The sequence below is a fragment of the Bombina bombina genome, chromosome 2, assembly GCF_027579735.1.
Source record: "Bombina bombina isolate aBomBom1 chromosome 2, aBomBom1.pri, whole genome shotgun sequence".
NCBI classification, from domain to species: Eukaryota; Metazoa; Chordata; class Amphibia; order Anura; family Bombinatoridae; genus Bombina; species Bombina bombina.
The window spans coordinates 989,410,700-989,423,341 of NC_069500.1; positions in this window are offsets into that span (position 1 = coordinate 989,410,700).

A 12,642-nucleotide genomic window follows, 5' to 3' on the forward strand; every position below is an offset into this window, starting at 1 on the left:
ACCTCGCCTCCTGAAGACCCCAAACCCCCTTTGTTTTCAGAGACCCATAGACAGCTCCCCAACTTGAAAGACTTGTATCTGTATTGATCACAGACCAAGTAGGACAAGAAATAGAAACCCTCTGTAAAATATGCTGATGATTCAGCCATCAAGACAGAGACTGACCTGTTTTGTGGTCTAGAAAGATCTTCTAAGACAGCTGAGTATTATCCCTGTACCCCTGACAAAGCATACAAAGCTGAAGATACCTCATGTGAAACCGAGCAAGCAGAATAATATCAACTGTAGCAATCATGAGACCTAACACCTCCATACAAAGAGGGACTGAGGGAAAAGAAAGAGACCGAGGCTTTGACAAGCTGAACCCAGCTTCAGCTTTCTTAGATCTGTTAATATATTCTCATGGAAACAATCTATTTGTACCCCCCAAAAAAGCAACTTTTGTCTGAGGAACCAAAGAACTCTTTAGAAAATTGAATCTCCAACCATGCCGTTGAAGAAACAAGAGCAGTCTGTTGGTGTAAGATTCTGTTGAATATAAAGATGGGACTTGAACCGAGATATCATCCAGGTAAGGAAATACAGCAATACCCTGAGTTCTGATCACCGACAGAAGGCTACTCAGAACCTTTGTGAAGATTCTCAGCGCTGCAGCCAGACCAAATGGAAGAGCAACAAACTGAAAATGCCTGTCCAGAAATGCAAACCTCAGAAAATTATAGTGTTCCTTGTGAATGGGAACATGAAAATAAGCATCCTTTAAATCTATATTGGACATGAATTGACCTTGCTAAAAAGGCAAAATAGACCAAATAGTTTTCTTGAAAGTAGTAACTCTGTTTAGAGCCTTCAGATTAAAAAATGGTCTGAAAGTTTGCTCCTTCTTTGGATTAATGAAGAGATTTTAATAAAATTTCATCCCTTGTTCCAACAACGGAAAAGGAACAATCCCTACCATAGTTTCTATATCCGAAACTGATTGCAAAAAGGCTAGGGCCTGCAAAGGATTAATTGGACACCTATAAATCTGAGATACTATAGTTAGCACCAATGGATCTGTAACAGACTGGAACTAGGCTTTCTGATAAAAACACAGCTTGCCCCCTACAAGATCTTCTGGATCGTGGGTCATACCTTCATGTAGATTTCGAAGTAGGGGTAGATTTTTTTTTTAATTGTTTAGGCCTGTTCTAATTTGAACTTGGCTTCCAGGCATAGAGATCTTGCTTACGAGAGGACATTTAAGCAATCCCAAAAGGTTAAAAAAAATCTTGACTAGCAGAATCGTCAGGAAACTGCTCAGAGAGTCTAACCAAATGGAAGAAGCAGCAGCAACATCAGCAATATAAATAGCTGGCCTAAATAAGAAACCTGCTTGCAAAAAGGAAAGGATACTAACTTCCTATCTAAAGGGTCCTTAAAAGAAGTACTATCTTCTAGAGAAATTGTAGTATGCTTAGCCAGAGTAGAAATAACCCATATACTTTTGGAACAGTTTCCCAAAGATCAATATTAGAAGCAAGTAGAGTATACAATTTCTTAAACCTTGCAGAAGGATTAAAAGGATTACCTGATTTAGACCATTCACTAGAAATTATCTCTGAGGCAGCATTAGGGACAGGAAACACCGCAGGGGTTTTAACCAAAGGTTTAAAGATAGCATCTAAACAATTAGTAGTTTTATCCTCAGATACCTTTGGATTTTTGACCTCTAAAGTAAGCAAAACCTCCTTTACAAGAGAACAAATATGTCCAACTTTAAACAAATAAAGAGGACCCCTGATCATCAGCGAAAACCTCTCCTTCTGAAAAATCATCATAAACCTCATAAAAGTTAACCGAAGCATCAGCTTCAGGAGGCTTAAAACTAGTAGAAGGTAAATTCAGAACTGACCTTTTACATTTACTTGAAGGCGGCGTAACTGCCAACATTTAAGAAACCATTGAATGGATGAAGTCCTTTACACCAAGTGCAAAGTCAGTTGAACTTCCCTGTAAAGAACAAACAGAAGAAGCAATAAAAAAAGAAGAAGCAAGAGCAGCATTAGATTGGTCTGAATGCATAAACACATTAAAGAGAAATTGTACACTAGATTTTTCCTTGCATAAATGTTTGTAGATAATCCATGTATATAGCCCATCTGGGAGATTTTAACCATAAAGCTTTTCTGGGAAGAATTAGCAAAGACATGCACTTGGCATTAATCTTAATGATGTCAAATACAGCATTAACATAAATTAATTAGCACATTTAAGCAATCCCAAAAGGTTAAAAAAAAATCTTGACTAGCAGAATCATCAGGAAACTGCTCAGAGAGTCTAACCAAATGGAAGAAGCAGCAGCAACATCAGCAATCTAAATAGCTGGCCTAAATAAGTAACCTGCTTGCTAAAAGGAAAGGATTCTAACTTCCTATCTAAAGGTTCCTTAAAATAAGTACTATCTTCTAGAGGATTTGTAGTATGCTTAGCCAGAGTAGAAATGGCCCATCTACTTTTGGAACAATTTCCAAAGATCAATATTAGAAGCAAGTAGAGTATACAATTTCTTAAACCTTGCAGAAGGATTAAAAGGATTACCTGACTTGGACCATTCACTAGAAATTATCTCTGAGACAGCATTAGGGACAGGAAAAACCTCAGGGGTTTTAACCATAGGTTTAAAGATAGCATCTAAACAATTAGTTGTTTTATCCTCAGAAACCGTTGGATCTTTAACCTCTAAAGTAAGCAAAACCTCATTTAAAAGAGAACAAATATGTCCAACTTTAAACAAATAAAGAGGACCCCTGATCATCAGCGAAAACCTCTCCTTCTGAAAAATCATCATAAACATCATAAAAATTAACAGTAGCATCAGCTTCAAGAGGCTTAAAACTAGTAGAAGGCAAATTCAGAACTGACATTTTACATTTACTTGAAGGCGGCATAACTGCCAACATTTAAGAAACCATTAAATGGATGACGTTATTTACACCAAGTGCAAAGTCAGTTGAACATCCCTGTAAAGGACAAACAGAAGAAGCAATAATACAATAAAAAGCAAGAGCAGCATTAGATTGGTCTGAATGCATAAACACATTACAGAGACATTGTACACTAGATTTTTCCTTGCCTAAATGATTGTAGATAATCCATTTATATAGCCCATCTGGGAGTGTTTTTGTAAAAAATGTATAGTTTTGCTTATTTTTAATTAACATTGTGCTGATTTTCAGACTCCCCAATTTTTAGATGTATTCTGATGTCTACAGACTCCTGGATGTGTAATGGGTCTTTTCATATGCAGGGAAGAGGGGAGGGTCTGCTCTCCCTGCTTTCCTTACATATTAGCAGAGGATATGGAAAAGGAGTATACTGAAGACCCAGTAGAAGGAGCAAAGGACAGGGTCCTGTGACACCAGTCAAACGCTTGTGACTAATTTTCCATGAGATGAAAAAAGAGACACTACCCATACTTCATATACATTCCTCTGACAAACACTGTACTCTGAGGGGAATGGGCCTCAACTTGATCTGAGAACCCCTCTTACTGAAGACTCACATGCATGTCTTCAATTTTCACCTTCCCCCAGCGGAGACAAAGACAAGACTATATTAACAGTGAGATGGGAGGGGTATAATAGAGCTATTGGTAATTTTTGCCTCCTCCTAGTGGCAGGAAAGATCAATTACCAGGAGTAATGGTTCATGGACTCTCACCACCTTTATAAAAAAAAATATCTATTTAGAAATAAAAAGAACATTTTCTTCAAAATGAAGGACATTAGAATGTAAAATATTTACAGTAGAAACACGGTAAAACATAATAAAATTGATTAAAATTTTTTTTTTCATATTTAAATGTATTTGAGTGGAAAGGGCTCCAAAGTGAATATGCATGTGCATATATGTGCTTATATGTGTATATATGTATGTATATACATGTATATACATAAATAAACACATAAATACACATGTATATACATATATATATATATATATATATATATATATATATATATATATATATATATATATATATATATATACACGCACCAACATATATATATATTTATGTGGGTAAAACGATAACCACCTTCAGGCAGAGAATGGCTAATCATCGACATGCCATCAGGGAGGCCATTAAGAACAGATCCTCTGACCAGCCGGTGGCCTGACACTTCGCCCATAACAAACACAGTGTCTCTAGTCTCAGAACCATGATCATTCCCCCCTGTGACAAGAGGGGGTGACCGGGGAGGCGCCTGTTACAACTTGAAACCAAAGGGATCTACACTATGGATTCAGTGGAACCGAGGGGGCTTAATGTCAAGATGGACTTTGGTGAATTTATTGGATAGTTCACACATTGAATTGATGCAGCTTTACCAAGAGCATTTCTACATCTTTGCATCTTGTTCTTAGCAACCTCTTGGTTGGGTAGTGTTTGATAGTGTCCATTGTCATTTGCTGTGACACTATAAAATATAATTGGGACATTCATGGGCCTCCAAATATCCCTTTACACACATCCAGGGTCTTATAATACAGTGCCCACACATCTATACATTTGTTATACATTTCCCCACAATTGTTACCGTGTACAGTGCATGTGCATTTGTTTTTAACATATGCAGTTTTTTTTAAATTTGATGCTGCAGCGATTACAAGTTGTCATTCCCTGTCCACTACAATGCCATGCGCAGTACGACTTATGTAAATTAGCCATGTGCGTGCTCCCTACACCTGAGATGGATGTTTTGGTTATCAATCTGATGACAAATCAGGTATTTAAGGCTGCTGCATCTCTTTCTTTTTTTTCAAAAAGTTTTTATTGATGCTTTTAAAGATAAATATACAACCAATAAGGTATGGCCTTACAGACATATAATAAACATAGAAAGTGGACACCATCTAAAGTAGGGAAGTCTAATACTATGGTTACAGGATAATGCAACATCTGACATTTTAATCAACCAATCCAAGGTTTGTTTGTTTATTTATATAAAATATAACTTTTATTGTTTATAATTTAAAATTGATACAAAACATATAAATGCACATATAACACTTTCAGACAATGCTGGAATTATGATAGACCAATGGTACTCGTATCTGGGAAGGAATAGGGGTCTTTGTAATATAATTAAGACCATCAGAGAATATCCCTAAACGGGAGACAGTAACAATCAAAAATATATTCCCACCACAAAAATATCTATATATCGTTGCATATTGATCTAAATAAGTCTGATTCCAAATTATCCCTAGTGTAAGATATGATATAATTAATTAAAATGAATGATATAGTGTCATCCAACACATACATAGAAGTGAAGAATAAAGTATAAAAATGTGTTCCAGAGGGGAACACAGAGGTTCTCTAATACACGCTCCTCCTGTATAAGCTATAAGATTAAATATCTAAGCAAATACGTTCAGTGTAACTCCATATGAGTAGTGATGCTTTTCAAGTATATGTGATGTCTTATGTTTAGGTTAACCTACATTACCTAAGATGCTATAACTTGCTTATTTTCTAACTTATTTTTTTAAAAAGAGATACTAGAATTCAAGCCCCTCAGGTTCGCAAACATATGCCAATATATAAAAGAAAGTATATAGTATCCCAGGCATTTTTCAGTTATCAAAATGTAACGGTAAAGAGTTAAATTGCCCTTTACAAAAAAGCACCAATGCCAATTAAGGCCAACATAATTAAGTGGAAAAGTAATATCACTGAGTAAGTACAGGAGAAGCAGTGCGAACGCCTGACGCGCTTTTCGCCAACTGCTTTCTCAAAGGCGCGGGGCGTCCTCGTCTGATGTCCATATTTATAAAATCGCCAACCAATCCGGAAAGGGGGTGTGATCCGGACATTGCCAATCAAATTGCGGCTGAAACGTCACGTACTTATGTGACGTATATGTTTACATCTCATTTTGACAGAGGGAGTAATACACAAAATGATTACTCTTTGTGGCAATTGGTTACAAGTTATTATCCGAAAACAGGGATCAGTATGTGAATTAACGTAACTTTGTGATCAAGTGTCTGATACGTAACACTTATTTCTGTTCTAGACTAGAAAATAATGCCAACAGGACATGCCTATGAGTATTACATTTGTGATCAAGTGCCTGATATGTAACACTTATTTCTGTTTTAGACTAGAAAATAATGCCAACAGGACATGCCTATGAGTATTACATTACAGAGTCAATCGATATAATGAATAAATTTAAAAAGAAATACATCTCTTTATTCCAATATTGTTGAATCTGATTTTGTTAGGAAAATATTAATAGACACACATGGGGAAGCGCATTAGCGCGTTTGGGTATCACTCATAAAGAGTAGAAAATGAATGAATGAATTCAAAAAATTTTCTCTATTCATTATGACTCAATATTAGGTGTTATCCGTATATAGCAATCAATACATACATTGACATGCATAGCCACGCAGTGCTGAAAAAGTACCTATGTTTATAGTATAATAAAAGGATAGATCTATCCATCCCAGAGTTGTTCAATCTGATATTTCCAGAAAGGGGTTAGAGACATAAAAAGGGAAACGCTAAAGCATATTTAGATATTATTTATACAAAAAATATAAATATAATATATTTATATATATATATATATATATATATATATATATATATACACTGTGTGCAGAATTATTAGGCAAATGAGTATTTTGACCACATCATCCTCTTTATGCATGTTGTCTTACTCCAAGCTGTATAGGCTCGAAAGCCTACTACCAATTAAGCATATTAGGTGATGTGCATCTCTGTAATGAGAAGGGGTGTGGTCTAATGACATCAACACCCTATATCAGGTGTGCATAATTATTAGGCAACTTCCTTTCCTTTGGCAAAATGGGTCAAAAGAAGGACTTGACAGGCTCAGAAAAGTCAAAAATAGTGAGATATCTTGCAGAGGGATGCAGCACTCTTAAAATTGCAAAGCTTCTGAAGCGTGATCATCGAACAATCAAGCGTTTCATTCAAAATAGTCAACAGGGTCGCAAGAAGCGTGTGGAAAAACCAAGGCGCAAAATAACTGCCCATGAACTGAGAAAAGTCAAGCGTGCAGCTGCCAAGATGCCACTTGCCACCAGTTTGGCCATATTTCAGAGCTGCAACATCACTGGAGTGCCCAAAAGCACAAGGTGTGCAATACTCAGAGACATGGCCAAGGTAAGAAAGGCTGAAAGACGACCACCACTGAACAAGACACACAAGCTGAAACGTCAAGACTGGGCCAAGAAATATCTCAAGACTGAGTTTTCTAAGGTTTTATGGACTGATGAAATGAGAGTGAGTCTTGATGGGCCAGATGGATGGGCCCGTGGCTGGATTGGTAAAGGGCAGAGAGCTCCAGTCCGACTCAGGCGCCAGCAAGGGGGAGGTGGAGTACTGGTTTGGGCTGGTATCATCAAAGATGAGCTTGTGGGGCCTTTTCGGGTTGAGGATGGAGTCAAGCTCAATTCCCAGTCCTACTGCCAGTTTCTGGAAGACACCTTCTTCAAGCAGTGGTACAGGAAGAAGTCTGCATCCTTCAAGAAAAACATGATTTTCATGCAGGACAATGCTCCATCACACGCGTCCAAGTACTCCATAGCGTGGCTGGCAAGAAAGGGTATAAAAGAAGAAAATCTAATGACATGGCCTCCTTGTTCACCTGATCTGAACCCCATTGAGAACCTGTGGTCCATCATCAAATGTGAGATTTACAAGGAGGGAAAACAGTACACCTCTCTGAACAGTGTCTGGGAGGCTGTGGTTGCTGCTGCACGCAATGTTGATGGTGAACAGATCAAAACACTGACAGAATCCATGGATGGCAGGCTTTTGAGTGTCCTTGCAAAGAAAGGTGGCTATATTGGTAACTGATTTGTTTTTGTTTTGTTTTTGAATGTCACAAATGTATATTTGTGAATGTTGAGATGTTATATTGGTTTCACTGGTAAAAATAAATAATTGAAATGGGTATATATTTGTTTTTTGTTAAGTTGCCTAATAATTATGCACAGTAATAGTCACCTGCACACACAGATATCCCCCTAAAATAGCTATAAATAAAAACAAACTAAAAACTACTTCCAAAACTATTCAGCTTTGATATTAATGAGTTTTTTGGGTTCATTGAGAACATGGTTGTTGTTCAATAATAAAATTAATCCTCAAAAATACAACTTGCCTAATAATTCTGCACTCCCTGTATATAGACACATATTCATGTGTTCGTATAGGGGGAGGGAAGACCATGTTTACAGAGAAAATTCCCTTAGAAATGATAGTCATTCTTCATTTCTGAGACCATAGTTTCTGTTATTTAGAAATACTTTCAGATTTCTAGTATACAGTATGTTTAGTTTATACAGAGTATCAGTATTATACTCATATGATGATAATTTAGGCTGCAAGATTATTTGGTTAAGAGATTTTATATGTATATAATCTTTAACAGGGATATAGATTACTGCAAATTTGTCATTGAGTACTTGATCGTCAGTGTGTCCTATAGAAAAGGACCAAAACTCAATTGTTCATTTAGACCTTTCGGAGCCATGGTCTGTAGCCAAAAAATTGGAGCATTACTTCTATATTGTCTCCTCTTATGCCTGGTTTTACCTTTTGTAGGATCCAGCATTTTAAATCTGCTTTTTCTCCATGTTTAGTAAGAAAATGTTTGGCTACCGTTGTGATTTTCTTGCCTTTGTCAAGGTCATTTCTAGCATTTCTGATATTTCCGAGGTGCTCACCTAATCTAGTTCTGAGGTCTAGACTCTATATTTCATCTAAACTCAGATAATAGTAGCAACTTGTTGGGCAGAATGTGCATATCAAAAAACTAGAACACAAAAGCATAAAATGCCGAAATCTGGTGCTTACAGTTTAGGAGCGAGTTATTGGAGTAAAAGAGACGGTTTCTCCTTTGAGCTGGGGGAAAGGATAGATCAGCTGCTCGTGAGTGTACTGCAGGTTCCTCCTTCCGGTACTCTTGCAGTACTACCAGTTTGGAATTTGATTCCATGAAATGCCTAATTTGTTTTTAATCTTGTAATTAGCCATTTGTATAGCCCACTTACTGTTGAATAAATTGTGCTTCACTTGAGTCAGGCTGCGCCTGTCCCATTCTTTCTTGTTTCAGCTCATATAAAAAAACTAGTATATACAACATGTAACCTATATATATGTAGATACAAGAGGCATTAGCAATTATAATAGAGCAGAAACATGTGCATCCAACTATATACCAAATTAGTGGTGCTAAGGCAAATTCAACTTAAACCTCTATTTTTATCATTACAAAGCCCTCATTTTTCTCATAAGGTCACTCTCGAACCTATTTGTGCTTATAGGTCTAGGAAGAGGGAAATTATTGGCTGATATATTTATGATTAACGTAACAATGGGTATAAATTAATGGGTTGAAGGTGCCACAAAGTATAATATATTGTAAAATGAATAAATATGTTTCTAGAAGGGTATTTTTGATAGTGGTTTAAATGACTGCTCGTGGAAAACAATGGGAAAGGGGTCAGATTAATATTATACTGTAATATAACCTAGGGTAACAACTTAGATTTGAAACAATAACAAAAGATTAAAATGTATTCATGGAAATAGCAAGATATCATATCATACTGTAGTATAACCTAGGGTGAGAACTTAGACCCTGAAATAAAGAACAGGAGATTAGTGACTCTGCCTAATCACTCTTGGACTGTAGAACATTATAAGTAATAAACATAACTATTAATAATGAATAGAAGAGATATTGGTGGAAACAAGGCTAACTCGCTGCAAGCTGCGCAATAAATAGTATTTTAAAAGTCGAAGTTTAGAGTGCCCTCAGTCAGTAAATTATATTGACCTCTTACAAATGTAGATATGTGTATAGGACATTAGTCAAACAATATATATATATGCCTTTCAGCTTCAATTTTATATTTTTAACTATAAGAGGGCGCAGTACCTATGTACACTTTATAGGCTGTGGTAATGGGGTTGTCTTACCCAAGCACGTAAAGGAAACCGTGGTGTTCATAGGTTTCATGGTCAGGGATTTTGCATATTGTTTGACCACTAGTTTTAGGAGAGATCTTATGTCTAAGATAAAGCAAACTGTACCTTTATGCTCTGAATCACTCATCCAAATGTTAGATGGTAAGAATAATCGTAGCAGCTAAGTATGCCTCCCACTGCCTAGGCCGCCGAAAGTCCAGTTGGCACTAAATAAATCTAGATGGATTGGATGTATAGCTGGTGACCAGAAGATTATAAATTCTAAAATAGCTTTGAAGGGTCAGTGATCTCCACTGTATGATAAATAAAAATATTTTCAAAATAATACTAAGGAGAACGGTAGATAAACAATTAAATCAGGTGCATAATATTCACTTTTCCTAACCAATGTGACTCCATCCATTTCTATTTTACACATCCCCTGATGAGGGAGGTTCTCCTCCATAAATATTGTAAGAAATATTCTGAACTGTACAATTTAAACATAATACATGCCTCTATTTAGATAGGAATGAACCATATTTGAAAGCCCTCTCTGTTCCTAGTGCACATATCCCTTGTGCACGGTGCTAAACTAGCACCAATTCTCAGATAAACAGTTCCATATATTACACTGTAGAAATGGAGCTATAGAGACTTATAGTTAAGTCGGAGTGTCCATCATCAATGGTGCAAGGCAGCAGTCTGTTTCCACATAACATATATTTAATCACTCTTATAAAACTTTAATAACATAGCATAAATGACCTTATTCATAAGTGTAACAAGGAAACTGAAAGTGATATTACTAGCTTGGAGCAAATTAAAGCACTTTGCTATCATACTAGGCAACACTTTGATATGTAAATAGAAGGAGATTATTTAACAGGCAAGAATTTATGGATCCCTATGGTGGTCAGTGTCTTGAACTGTTCAATCAATGTATTAGCCAATTCCTCTTTTGTTTAGGGGCCGTTGTTCCCAGTCTTTCAATTCCGTCATGAATGTTTTAAACATTGGGGGAAGACAGGGTCCAGTCTCAAGTTTGATGTCCGCAGCTTGCTCTCTCCTATCTGCTTCAAGATGGTATCGAATCTCGCCTGAACAGCTTACCAGCCCCTCCGGGAATGGCTGCCATAGTTTCCCTCTGCTTCTCATTCAGCATGATTGAGGCTGTGTTCCCATGTCTGATCTGGGCTAGGTCTTTTAAAATGTTGGCCTTAACTGGATTCTGGCTCAAGGCTACTAACAGCTCGTGAGTGTGACTGAGTGCCGAGCAGCCCGCAGTTGAATCAGACAAAGATGCGTCGCCATCATGGGGGCCATAATTGTAACCATGTGCGTTGAAGGAGTCAGTGATTTGTCTTGATAGCTCTGCATAATGTTCATCTAGTGAGTAGCTCAGTTCATGTATGAGCAATAGGAGAGTCACTTCTATATCCCTCATAGCTCAGTTTACTCAATAGAGTGCAGCGGTTGGTGTGTACCTGCTTATTTGTGGCATAACCTGAGTGCCGCTCGGAGGGGGGGTAAGTGGTGCTTTAGTCAGACCACCATTTAGCACTCCAAGGCCAAGATTAGCGAGAAAAGGACACAAAAACATTGGATGTTTTATATGGGTCTGTTCAGCAAGTCCTCAGGCATCTACATGAGATGAAAAGTATAGATAATTCTGTAGATTCCAAGAGATAGCTGAGGAATTATTTGGATCTGTATTGCAGGTAAAGATTCTGCGACCGGCCATGGCCGCTGCCTAGACACGCCCCCATCTCTTTCTTTTTAACTGACCTCCCGGATGCCAGGACATACCATCTGCCTACATGTTGGGTGAATCCATTTGATAAAGGTGCCAGTCAGGCACCGAAACGTCATGGGACATTTATGATACGTCTTTGAAATAAAAGTTATATTTGACAAAATCCAGTGAGTGCTGTCGTTATAGCTGGACTGCATGTACAGTATCTCACAATAGTGAGTACACCCCTCACATTTTGTAAATATTTTATTATATCTTTTAACATGACAAAACTGAAGAAATGACAATTTGCTACAATGTAAAGTAGTGATTGTACAGCCTGTATAACAGTGTAAATTTGCTGTCCCCTCAAAGGAACTCAACACACAGCCATTAAAGGGACAGTTTACTCAAAAATGTTCTCCCCTTTAATTTGTTCCCAATGATCCACTTTACCTGCTGGAGTGTATTAAATTGTTTACAAGTAGCTCCTTTACCCTTATATTGGCATTTGAAATTGTTAATTTAGCATGTGGTATCCCCACCTATTCTGAAAGTTTGTGGCCGCGCGTACCAGCTAAAGATAAGCTTTGTAAACACAGCCAGCAGAAGAAATTACACTCCCAGTGTAATGAAGAAGAGATAAGGTAGTAAACTGTTGATTTTCCATTGTTCTCTCAAAGTACTGGTGATTGTTTTATGCACAGATATAAGATAAAGAAGCAGGCATATGTACAAAATGTGATACAGTAATGAGATCAGATTATACCTACAAGCTCAACCTATTTTATTAGGTTGTGGCTTCAAAACACAAAATCAGAGCTTTAATATACAGAAATAAACCTTAAAAAGCTAATTTTCATACATTTTTTACTCTGCAGTTGGTAAAAAAGCAATTGTAAAC